This window comes from Schistocerca cancellata, chromosome 11 (assembly GCF_023864275.1).
Source record: "Schistocerca cancellata isolate TAMUIC-IGC-003103 chromosome 11, iqSchCanc2.1, whole genome shotgun sequence".
NCBI classification, from domain to species: domain Eukaryota; kingdom Metazoa; phylum Arthropoda; class Insecta; order Orthoptera; family Acrididae; genus Schistocerca; species Schistocerca cancellata.
Genome location: NC_064636.1, coordinates 49,986,221 through 49,998,652, shown reverse-complemented (window position 1 = coordinate 49,998,652; position 12,432 = coordinate 49,986,221). Strand labels below are relative to the sequence as shown.

The window sequence follows — 12,432 nt, the reverse complement described above, 5'->3', positions numbered from 1 at the left end:
TGAGGATGGAAGCCGCTGTTTTCACCTTTCCGTGTTTGTGAATTATGTTTGCTTTTTGGAAATGGTATCTTCTGAAAAAAAGTTTTATCTTCTTTTCTTATTCTTTGTCTAAACTTGTTTTGAAACTTGTCATCATTAGTGTCACCACTACGAGTTGCTTAAGCCTTGTTCACAACAAAGCAAATGGGAGTGTACCAACATTAGAAAAGTGTATTCACTAGTGATCATTTGTTTGTATCTGTGAACAAGCATTTATACTGGAGGAAAGATGACAGAATGAGTTTAGCATTATTCCAAATCTTGCACACGTCAGTCAGTGTCTTTCGCTGGCGTCTCATTACAGTTATAGGAAATTTATACCGAGAACCCTAACTACCACTGATTGACATAACCTGAAAGAAGGTTATCATTTCCTCCTTGGTTATTAGCAATTGGAGATGTTCATGTTAGTAGTTGTTACAAATTTAAGTAGCTGCCTCTTCTCAGATAGTTCTGAAGTCTGCAGTGATACACCCGAAGCACTTCATGTATTTTACTAAAGTGCATATACAAGGAAGATAATGTCAATCAGAAATGATTGAAATGTGAAATTTATGTACTGTCTGTTGCATAGACTGTGAAATATACGTACTTTGTTGCATAGACTGCCTGTAAAAGCTGCCGTGTACTTTGTTAAAGGGCAAATAGCCTGATTGCCGGAAAAGATATATATTTAATCGTTAATGCACCTGAAGTAACATCGAGATATGAGGCATATAATTACATCTATTATCAATGTAAACAAAGAAAATGATCAGGTCCTTTGTATATACACTCCTGGAAATGGAAAAAAGAACACATTGACACCGGTGTGTCAGACCCACCATACTTGCTCCGGACACTGCGAGAGGGCTGTACAAGCAATGATCACACGCACGGCACAGCGGACACACCAGGAACCGCGGTGTTGGCCGTCGAATGGCGCTAGCTGCGCAGCATTTGTGCACCGCCGCCGTCAGTGTCAGCCAGTTTGCCGTGGCATACGGAGCTCCATCGCAGTCTTTAACACTGGTAGCATGCCGCGACAGCGTGGACGTGAACCGTATGTGCAGTTGACGGACTTTGAGCGAGGGCGTATAGTGGGCATGCGGGAGGCCGGGTGGACGTACCGCCGAATTGCTCAACACGTGGGGCGTGAGGTCTCCACAGTACATCGATGTTGTCGCCAGTGGTCGGCGGAAGGTGCACGTGCCCGTCGACCTGGGACCGGACCGCAGCGACGCACGGATGCACGCCAAGACCGTAGGATCCTACGCAGTGCCGTAGGGGACCGCACCGCCACTTCCCAGCAAATTAGGGACACTGTTGCTCCTGGGGTATCGGCAAGGACCATTCGCAACCGTCTCCATGAAGCTGGGCTACGGTCCCGCACACCGTTAGGCCGTCTTCCGCTCACGCCCCAACATCGTGCAGCCCGCCTCCAGTGGTGTCGCGACAGGCGTGAATGGAGGGACGAATGGAGACGTGTCGTCTTCAGCGATGAGAGTCGCTTCTGCCTTGGTGCCAATGATGGTCGTATGCGTGTTTGGCGCCGTGCAGGTGAGCGCCACAATCAGGACTGCATACGACCGAGGCACACAGGGCCAACACCCGGCATCATGGTGTGGGGAGCGATCTCCTACACTGGCCGTACACCACTGGTGATCGTCGAGGGGACACTGAATAGTGCACGGTACATCCAAACCGTCATCGAACCCATCGTTCTACCATTCCTAGACCGGCAAGGGAACTTGCTGTTCCAACAGGACAATGCACGTCCGCATGTATCCCGTGCCACCCAACGTGCTCTAGAAGGTGTAAGTCAACTACCCTGGCCAGCAAGATCTCCGGATCTGTCCCCCATTGAGCATGTTTGGGACTGGATGAAGCGTCGTCTCACGCGGTCTGCACGTCCAGCACGAACGCTGGTCCAACTGAGGCGCCAGGTGGAAATGGCATGGCAAGCCGTTCCACAGGACTACATCCAGCATCTCTACGATCGTCTCCATGGGAGAATAGCAGCCTGCATTGCTGCAAAAGGTGGATATACACTGTACTAGTGCCGACATTGTGTATGCTCTGTTGCCTGTGTCTATGTGCCTGTGGTTCTGTCAGTGTGATCATGTGATGTATCTGACCCCAGGAATGTGTCAATAAAGTTTCCCCTTCCTGGGACAATGAATTCACGGTGTTCTTATTTCAATTTCCAGGAGTGTATTTGGGGTTTAGTACAACAGAACCCTTATAGGATCACTTTGTGTGTGATTTTGTGTGTGTGTGTGTGTGTGTGTGTGTGTGTGTGTGTGTGTGTGTCCGGCTGTTCAGAAGCCTTTTTCTCGAAGCTTGATGTATCAAGTTGAAATTTATGTCACATATTAAGGTCTACAGTCCCTTTGGGCTGTAAAAAAGTGAAGCTTAAGTCAACACAGTCAAAAGACTAGGCCATTTATGTCACATATTTTGATATTCACAAACTCACTTTTCAAATTCTATAGGATACTTCCCATTGTTCTAGACTCACCAAATTTGGCAAGAAGAAAGGTTCCACAGTACAAGTCAAGGATAAACATCAGCAAATTATTAATTTGTAATTATATCAAACAAGAAATACATTTCTTTTGTCATTTCTACCCGACTTCAGACATTAAATTAAAACATTCTCAAAAGTCTTGGAATCACTGGGATTGATATGTTACCAATATCAATGTTGATCGTCCCCCAGGGGGCTCACCACTTTTTGGAAGGTTCGTGATTGGCTGCCACGTGGCCCCAGCCTTTGCAGCATTTTTTCCCCTCCGTGCAGCATATCTATCCTCTTGCTATTCTTTTTCCCCTCCCTTGGGGAACATATCTGGGATGTTATTGGGAATGTTCTGCATTGTCTTTCGTTGACATAACAGTCTCACCCTTGTTTTTCCCTCTCGTTCCTTTCTTTGTTTCCCTTCTCCCCTTGTTCCTCCACTTTGCTATTTGAGGTTCCTCTTTTTCTTCTTCCTTCTTGTGCACTCCTGAAGGTTGACCCAAGTGTCTGATGCGTAAAAGGTGACTGGGTAATGTGTAATTCCCAGCCCCGGGTTGACAGGTAGTGTTCGCACGTACCCCCTGGTACAGGACAGACCGACGGAGGGGTGATTGCCTGAGCTGCAACCTTGCCAAATTGCCGATTGGTCCCTCTGTCAGGTGTTCAGGAGGTGTGACCTGAGGTGTGAACAATCAACCTAAGGTGGGTGCGCCCCTTGTGAAGGGGCCCCACATTTGGAAGGAGTGCGCCATCAGAGATGCTGGCAATCGTGGTTGATTTTCTCGCAATGAGTAAATCGTCTTCCCAATCGATGTCTACGAAACATCGATGTAACGAGGCTAATGATTCGAAGACCTTTCGTTCTGCACCACAGTTCCTGTTGGTCTCACGTACTGAAGACAGTCAGTCCTTCGCCATGGTAAATCCATTTATTATTCAGAAATGTGTTGATGCAATTGCCGGCCCTGTGAAATCTTTCTTTCGTTTACAGAATGGCACTTTGCTTTTGGAGACTACTTCTGATTCTCGAGCACAACAACTGCTTGCTGCCTCATTTCTCCACAGCTACCCTGTTCGTGTTGAGGCCCGTAGAACTTTGAATTCTTCACTCTGGGATGATGATGGCATTGAAACAGAGGATGACACCCGTAAAGCTGAAATACTAAACACCTTTTTCCAAAGCTGTTTCACAAAGGAAGACCGCACTGCAGTTCCTTCTCTAAATCCTCGCACAAACGAAAAAATGGCTGACATCGAAATAAGTGTCCAAGGAATAGAAAATCAACTGGAATCACTCAACAGAGGAAAGTCCACTGGACCTGACGGGATACCAATTCGATTCTGCACAGAGTACGCGAAAGAACTTGCCCCCCTTCTAACAGCCGTGTACCGCAAGTCTCTAGAGGAACGGAAGGTTCCAAATGATTGGAAAAGAGCACAGGTAGTCCCAGTCTTCAAGAAGGGTCGTCGAGCAGATGCACAAAACTATAGACCTATATCTCTGACGTCGGTTTGTTGTAGAATTTTAGAACATGTTTTTTGCTCGAGTACCATGTTTTTGGAAACCCAGAATCTACTATGTAGGAATCAACATGGATTCCGGAAACAGCGATCATGTGAGACCCAACTCGCTTTATTTGTTCATGAGACCCAGAAAATATTAGATACAGGCTCCCAGGTAGATGCTATTTTTCTTGACTTCCGGAAGGCGTTCGATACAGTTCCGCACTGTCGCCTGATAAACAAAGTAAGAGCCTACGGAATATCAGACCAGCTGTGTGGCTGGATTGAATAGTTTTTAGCAAACAGAACACAGCATGTTGTTATCAATGGAGAGACGTCTACAGACGTTAAAGTAACCTCTGGCGTGCCACAGGGGAGTGTTATGGGACCATTGCTTTTCACAATATATATAAATGACCTAGTAGATAGTGTCGGAAGTTCCATGTGGCTTTTCGCGGATGATGCTGTAGTATACAGAGAAGTTGCAGCATTAGAAAATTGTAGCGAAATGCAGGAAGATCTGCAGCGGATAGGCACTTGGTGCAGGGAGTGGCAACTGACCCTTAACATAGACAAATGTAATGTATTGCGAATACATAGAAAGAAGGATCCTTTACTATATGATTATATGCTAGCGGAACAAACACTGGTAGCAGTTACTTCTGTAAAATATCTGGGAGTATGCCTGCGGAACGATTTGAAGTGGAATGATCATATAAAATTAATTGTTGGTAAGGCGGGTACCAGGTTGAGATTCATTGGGAGAGTCCTTAGAAAATGTAGTCCATCAACAAAGGAGGTGGCTTACAAAACACTCGTTCGACCTATACTTGAGTATTGCTCATCAGTGTGGGATCCGTACCAGATCGGGTTGACGGAGGAGATAGAGAAGATCCAAAGAAGAGCGGCGCGTTTCGTCACAGGGTTATTTGGTAACCGTGATAGCGTTATGGAGATGTTTAACAAACTCAAGTGGCAGACTCTGTAAGAGAAGCGCTCTGCATCGCGGTGTAGCTTGCTCGCCAGGTTTCGAGAGGGTGCGTTTCTGGATGAGGTATCGAATATATTTCTTCCACCTACTTATACCTGCCGAGGAGATCATGAATGTAAAATTAGAGAGATTAGAGTGCGCATGGAGGCTTTCAGAAAGTCGTTCTTCCCGCGAACCATACGCGACTGGAACAGGAAAGGGAGGTAATGACAGTGGCACGTAAAGTGCCCTCCGCCACACACCATTGGGTGGCTTGGGGAGTATAAATGTAAATGTAAATGTAAATTCTTCCCGTGGTGTAATTTACACCAGCTGCTCGATGGTCTAACTGAGGCCAAAATCCAACCTTACCTCTCTGATGCCCACCCACACTCTTCTTCTCACATTTGACAGAGTGGTGCTTCCATCCGAGATCAAAACATGCTGAGAAATTATCACAGTCTGGCCTTACATTCCGTATCCAATGCGCTGCTACCAGTGTCATTGTTGTCAATGACACTAGAACGTCTTGTCAACACTCAGCCAAATGTGTAACCTGTGGTAGGGATGCGAACAAGGTCGAGTGTCCGCGTCCTTCTCCCCGCTGTATCAACTGCAATGGCGGCCATGCTGCCTCCTCTCGGGATTGTCCCGTGTATCTTGATGAGCAGGCTGTCCAGGAGATCAGGGTGAAGGAAAAAGTGCCTTACCCAGTTGCTCGCAAGTTACTGGCTAATTTCAAACCCTGCGTTTCCCGTCTGGCACCTATAGTTCTGTTCTTGCTACTCCTCGCTCCACGAAGGACATGGCTACGCAGACATGTGACCTCAAATTCAGCTCTGAGGTTGTGAAATCACCCAGTGTTGAGGTAGCATCGCCATTCCCCTGTCCAGCTGTGCAACGAGCTGTCAAACTCTCACCTCGAGGGGCGAAGCTACCAGCTACACAATTGGTAGGCGAGAAAGGACAGAAGGAGTATTCCAATGAAGATTTCCTTCGTCCCTCCAGCCAAACAACACCTGAGTATTCCTGTAACTGGAAAGACTCGAAGAACTCCACCAAAGGCAAACGGTTTTCTCCTTTGCCGACTCGAAGATCCTGTTTGACGGTGTTGCCACGTGATACCTGAGCCCGGCCGGCCTTCCTGTCCACAGTGCGCACTGCCAACCGTTTTTCAGCGTCTGACTCCACAGAACGACCGTACGAGCAAGCTGATGTTTCTGTGCATCTGTGGCTCAGGATCCTCCTGCTTCTGTGCCCTGTAGCAGCAACTCTTTACCGGCTGTCACTCGGCAGTTGCCCTACATCTCTTCCTCATCATGACTCTCCAACAATGGAACGTTCACGGCTTTTGGTCCCACAAAGAGGATTTACGGCTGCTTTTAGTATTGTACCATCCCCTCGTACACTGCCTTCAGGAAATGATTGCTTTGAGCTTTCACATTTCTTACTGATTCGTTTTGTCCATCCCCCCGAGTCGGCATTCCATCTCGTGGGGGCGTCAAGCTGCTCGTACGGGATGACATTCGTAGTCAATCCATCTTCTGTCAATCCATCTCCTTGACTACTCATCTCGAAGTGTTGCAGTACGTCTTTTCCTTCCCCACCTGACTTTTTTTCTCTGTACCATTTATGTCCCTCTGTTATTTGATGTCACCAGGGCAGACTTCCTTCAGGTTACGGGGCAGCTACCTCCCCCATTGTTGGCACTCGGTGACTTTAATGCACATCATCCCCTTTGGGGTCTCCCAGGACCTGTCAGAGAGGTGCCCTCTTGGCTACCATCTTAACCAACTTAACCTCTTCTGCCTTAACAATGGAGTACACACTTTCCTTTCCGACTCCTCGCACACCTATTCCCGTCTGGACTTATCCTTCTGCACTACCCAGCTTACCCGTCGTCTTCAGTGGTCCGTTCTTTGTGACACCTACTCGAGCAACCATTTCTCGTGTGCTATCCATTTGCTGACTCCTATCCCATCCGTGTGCACACCCAAATGGCAGCTTACAAAGGCTGACTGGTAGCTTTCCCCCTCTCTGGTGACCTTCAAAGAAAAAGATTTCCCCCGTTATGATGACCAGGTGGAATATCTCACAAACGTTATTGTTACTGCTCCATTCCTCGCACTTCCTCTTTATCACGTCGTGTCCCAGCCCTTCGGTGGGCTGATGCATGCCTTAATGCAATTCGTGCACGGAGACATGCTCTCCACATTTTTAACCACCCATCCTATGATGGCAAACTGCATTCATTATATACAAATGCGTGCAAAGTGTTGTCGTGTTCTTCAGGATAGCAAAAGAATTAGCTGGCTTTCATTCACTAGTTCTTTTAACAGTTCCACCCCTTCCTCTGTCATATGGGCCAACCTCCGACAGCTCTCTGAGACCCAGATCGATTCCCCAATTTCGGGCCTGACAGTAACAGACAATGCCATTGTGGACCCTATTGTTACCTCCAACACCATTTTGCAGAAGTTTCGAGCTCTTCCCACTATCACCCTGCCTTCCTCCATCAGAAACGAGTGGAGGAGACTCGGGCGATACCCTTCTGTTTTCTGAATTGTGAGTGCTACAATGCTGCCTTTACTATGAAGGAGCTACATCATGCTCTCAGTTCATCTGCATCCTCTGTCCCAGGGCCAGATGCCATCCACATTCAGATGTTGCAGCACCTCTCTCTTCCGGGCAAGCACTTTCTGCTTAACCCGTACAACTGCATCAGGGCAAAGGGCACATTTCCCGGCCACTGGCGTGAAGCCACCGTCGTCCCCGTACCTAAGACCGGTAAACTTCCTTCTTGCTACCGCCCCATCTCTCTTACCAGCTGCATTTGCAAGGTGATGGAACATGTGATTCATGCCCAGCTGGTATGTTGGCTACAGTCTTGCAATTTACTGACGAATGCACAGTGTGGATATCGAGTGTGGTGTTTTGCAGTTCACCATCTTGTTACGTTGTCCACCCGTGCCATGAATGGTTTTCTGCAGAAATCCCAGACTGTGGTCGTGTTTTTCAATTTGGAGAAGGCCTAAGACACCTGCTGGTGTCTGCCATACTCTTTACATGTGGGGCTTCCATCGCTGTCTGCTCTGTTTCCTTATGCATTTTTAAAAGACCGAGTTTTCAAGGTGCGTGTGGGTTCTGCCTTGTCGGACACTTTTATCCAGGAAAACAGTGTGCCTCAGGGTTCTGTCCTGAGCATCGTCGTCCTCTTTGCTATCGCCACTAACCCTATAACGATCTGCCTCCCACCGGGCATCTCCAGCTCCTTTTTGTTGAATATTTTGCCATCTATTGCTGTCCTCCACAGACCTGTCTCACTAAGTGGTGTATTCAGCAATGTCGTGATCATCTTTACTCCTGGAGCATCGACAATGGTTTTCGCTTTTCCAATGACAAAACCAACTGTATGAATTTCTGGCGGCGCAGATGGTTTCTCCCACCATCTCTACATTTTGGGCCTTCATTGAAACTGCGAAATTCCTGGGGCTTGTGCTTCATAGTAAGCTCTCTTGGTCCTCCCACGTGTCTTACTTGGCAACCCGTGTACTCGATTACTCAATGTCTTACACCTTGGGTGTACACCAACGGTACACCTTGGGTGCCCTCCTCCGTTTGTACCAGTCCCTCGTCCGTTCGAAACTAGACTGTGGTTGCTTTGTCTAAGAGTCTGCACGTCCATCCTTCTTACACCATCTCAACACTATCCACTATCTTGTCATCTGTTTGGCCACGGGCGCCTTTTACACTAGCCCGGTTGCGAGTCTGTATGCTGAAGCTGCTGAACTACCACTGTCCTACCGCTGTGACTTCCTTCTCAGCAGGTATGCATGCCGTTTCTCTGCCATACAGGGCGAACCATCCTGTGCCTCCTTCCTTGATGATCCCTTTGATCACCAGTATGGGGCATGTCCCTCTTCTCTGTTACTTCCTAGAGTCCGCTTTTGGCTCTTGCTACGGCGGCTTAACTTCGCACTACCCGCAACTTTCCTGGTGAGTGTGAACCCTTCACCACCTTGGCTTCGTGAAGCGGCCCGTGTTAACCTTGGCCTTCATTCGCATCCACTACTCCAGCCTCGCTCTATTGCCTTCAGTTTCACGACCTTCACATGGAACTTCACGATAGTACCTTTGTATATACTGAAGGCTCTGACTGACTGTGGGGTCAGGTGTGCCTTCGTCATTGGCACCCGTATCTTTAGATATTGTCTTCCAGCACGCTGCTACAGCATTTACACCTGAGCTCTTCGCCATGTATCAGGCTTCGAGGTACGTCTGGCAACACAGCCTTTTCAGTTGTGTTCTCTGCTCAGACTCACTCAGCAGCCTTCAAAGTCTATGTACACCGCCCATCCCTTAGTGCAGCTGGTCCAGGAAAACTGTCACTTGCTCACTCTTGGTGAAGCCAAGTTACTCGTCATGTCGGTTTGCCAGGAAATGAGGCCACCGACACTGCTGCCAAGGCTGCAGTCCTCGTACCTTAGCCTGTGAGTACCTGTATTCCCTCCAGTGATCTCTGTGTTGACGTTTGTCAGGAGGGGGTGTCCCTTTTGGCATCGCCAATGGTGCTCCCTTCACAGGAACAAGGTCTGGCTTATTAAGCCTCTCCCAATGACTCGGACGACCTCCTGCGACCTCCTCTCGGCCCTGCCGCTGGGAGGAGGTAATTTCAGCTAGGCTGTATATTGGGCACTGCCTTGTTAGCCATCATCATTTGTTAACTGACGCTGCCCCACCACTTTGTACACATTGTGCCCAAGTTTTAACTGTCCGCCACTTCCTGTTGGAATGCCCATTTTTTTTAACTGTTTACGTTCCCGCTTGGGTTTGCCGTCTGAGTTATCGGCCGTTTTAGCAAATGACGCACGGGCTGTCGACCGCATTTTACTTTTTATCCGCCAAAGCAATATGGCGAAGGTCATTTAATTTTTAGTTTTGTACCTCTGGTTCTGTATGGTATCTTTTTTAGCCCTTTTTCCACATGCCTGTTTTTAGCTGTCTTCTGTTATGTCAAATGGGACTGACATATAGTCGTTTTTTTAACTCCTCTCTGTCTTTGTGTTCTATAGTTTTGAATTGGATGTTGTTTTTTGCACCACAAAACAAAACAAAATGAAACAAAACAAACAAACAAAATCAGTGTTGATAACAGGCAAAAATAGTTAAGATTATTGATTCCTGGAATGGGTGAAGTGTCTGTCTGTGTAAGTACTTAATTAAGTTTGAACAAAACCCTCAGTACACGATTTCTATTCGCAACTGGCCTAATTTTAGTTAGCGTAGTAGGTACATATTCATACTCGTTTGAGTTCAGGGAAATTTTTTGTGCTTTTCCTTCGTAATAAAATGAAATACAAAGTGCTTACACACTCTGTTTCCACTTGGTGGTAGCATCTAATGATCTTATTGTCTCTCTCACGTCCCCAGTAAGACTTTTGAGTGCTTCAGCAATTTTCTGCCAATCATATTTTTGCACCGATGTTTGTGCAGTGGAGCTCTTGCACCCCACATCCTACAAGCATATTCTTCTCTCACTAGCATTACATTCTTCTCAGACCACTCCATCGTTTCAACAACAAAAGCATTTCACACACAAAGCAGCAGACAAACGATTCCTCTGCTGCTTGGCCAATATGCAGTGGATGTTTCGCTAAAAGACTGACAACCAGCAGGATATCGATGAGCCCCAGTGAAACTAAACTGAATGTGACCTGTTTTGGTCACCTTTTTAAGTCTCATAGCTTTTCTTCTGTCACTAATCTCATTAATCATATTAAATAATTGTACACCATGCTGTAAAAATTACATTTAATTTTCTTCACATTTATTGACACTAAACATGTCACAGTGATCAGCTTTCAAGAAGTAACTTTGCCAGCACGGATCAGCAGCTCATATAGTATGTGGTGATCTAACAAAAATTTACAAGTAGTGACACTGATAACATAGTAACCCAATTCTTTCAGTGCTAAATGATGGCTGAATAATACATAGGTGGAACTGACATTGGAGTTCACATACAAATTACCAAGTGCAGTCTGATACGTAGTAACTATACGTGTTAACTGTTCAACCAACACTGACTATGCATGTATGACGATGAGCATCATACAGGAATTACAAAATGGTAACATGCCCAGTAACTACACTTTCAGTAATGATATACGGTGTCTAAAACCTTTTGAGACAAATTGAAACAGGTGATAGTGGGTCCTCACACGATTGTATTGAGATAAGGAACCAGTGGCCAGAAATGCATATTTTTTGTCTTATGCTCATACACAGTGTACACCACACAAGAACAATGTAACTCATAGTAACTGTGCAAAGAAATGACTGCCTGCCTCAATGCATGCATGGCAATGACACATGAAGTTCTGCTGCACTCTCTCAAGTTCTGCTGCACTCTCTCAAGGATACCTGGTGTCTGTTGTACCAAGAGACTGGCAGTGTGGATCCTAGCAAGTAGGTCTTCATCTGTTTTTATTCAGTTTCCTCTAAAAACGTCCAGAGGTGCAAGCTCCAGAAATTGCGCTGGCCGTGGGACAAGATCTCCCCTTTGAAACTAATGATGAGGCTCGCTGACATCAACATCGAAGTCAGTTGGTGCACTGTTCTGACCGTGACTCACTGATAATATATAGTCACAGGAGACAATTTTTTTTTTTTTTTGTGATGTGTACAATCTCTGATATTTCTAAATGTTTAAAGCAAGTTGTCAATCTTTGCAGCGCTTTGAAATGTTACCAAGATCTGGGAGTATTTATGCAGCTTCTTTCAGACAGGACTTCGTTATAGATAACTCTAAGAAAGTTTCTTTGGAGCAGAACAACATGAGGCCCTAACAAACTGTCATCAACAGTGCCAGCTGAAACATTGACAGAAAATCTTTGTTAATGACACAACTGCACAATTTCATGATGATTCTCGACAGCCCATACGTGTTGATTGTGAAAATTTGCAATCTGATCATGTCGAAACAAAGCTTCACCTGTGAACAGCATATTTGTACTAAAGTGAGGGTTGACACATTGTCGAATGAACCACTCATGGAAGTGTACTTGTGGCTATTGATATTACCTGCCATCAGTGTACATGACACAGATATAGCAAATTCTCGTGTAGCACTCATGTGGTTAACATTACTTGTTGCAACTAATTGTCTTATGCTTGCAATAGGATTGTCGTCAAAAGAGTAATGTCCTCCTGCAGTTGAAGTGTTGTCGTCCTTCTGTACCTTCCCCAGTCGTGAGTAGTAGGCTTAAGTGTCCCATGCTCCCTAAGACAGTATTTCAAACATCTCATGTAAGAAAATGTTCATTGAATGCCGGTACATTTTGTTTCTTTGTGTTTCCCATGTTGAATGTATTTATAAAGATAAATAGAAACTGAGTTTTAACATGGAGATAAAGCATTT

At 46.1% G+C, this 12,432-nt stretch overlaps 1 protein-coding gene across 1 annotated transcript in view; it reads left to right on the top strand.

Moving 5' to 3' along the window:
- Positions 1-12,432, top strand: part of LOC126108794 (uncharacterized) — a 65,801-nt gene that overhangs the window by 21,183 nt on the left and 32,186 nt on the right. The window lies entirely within an intron of this gene.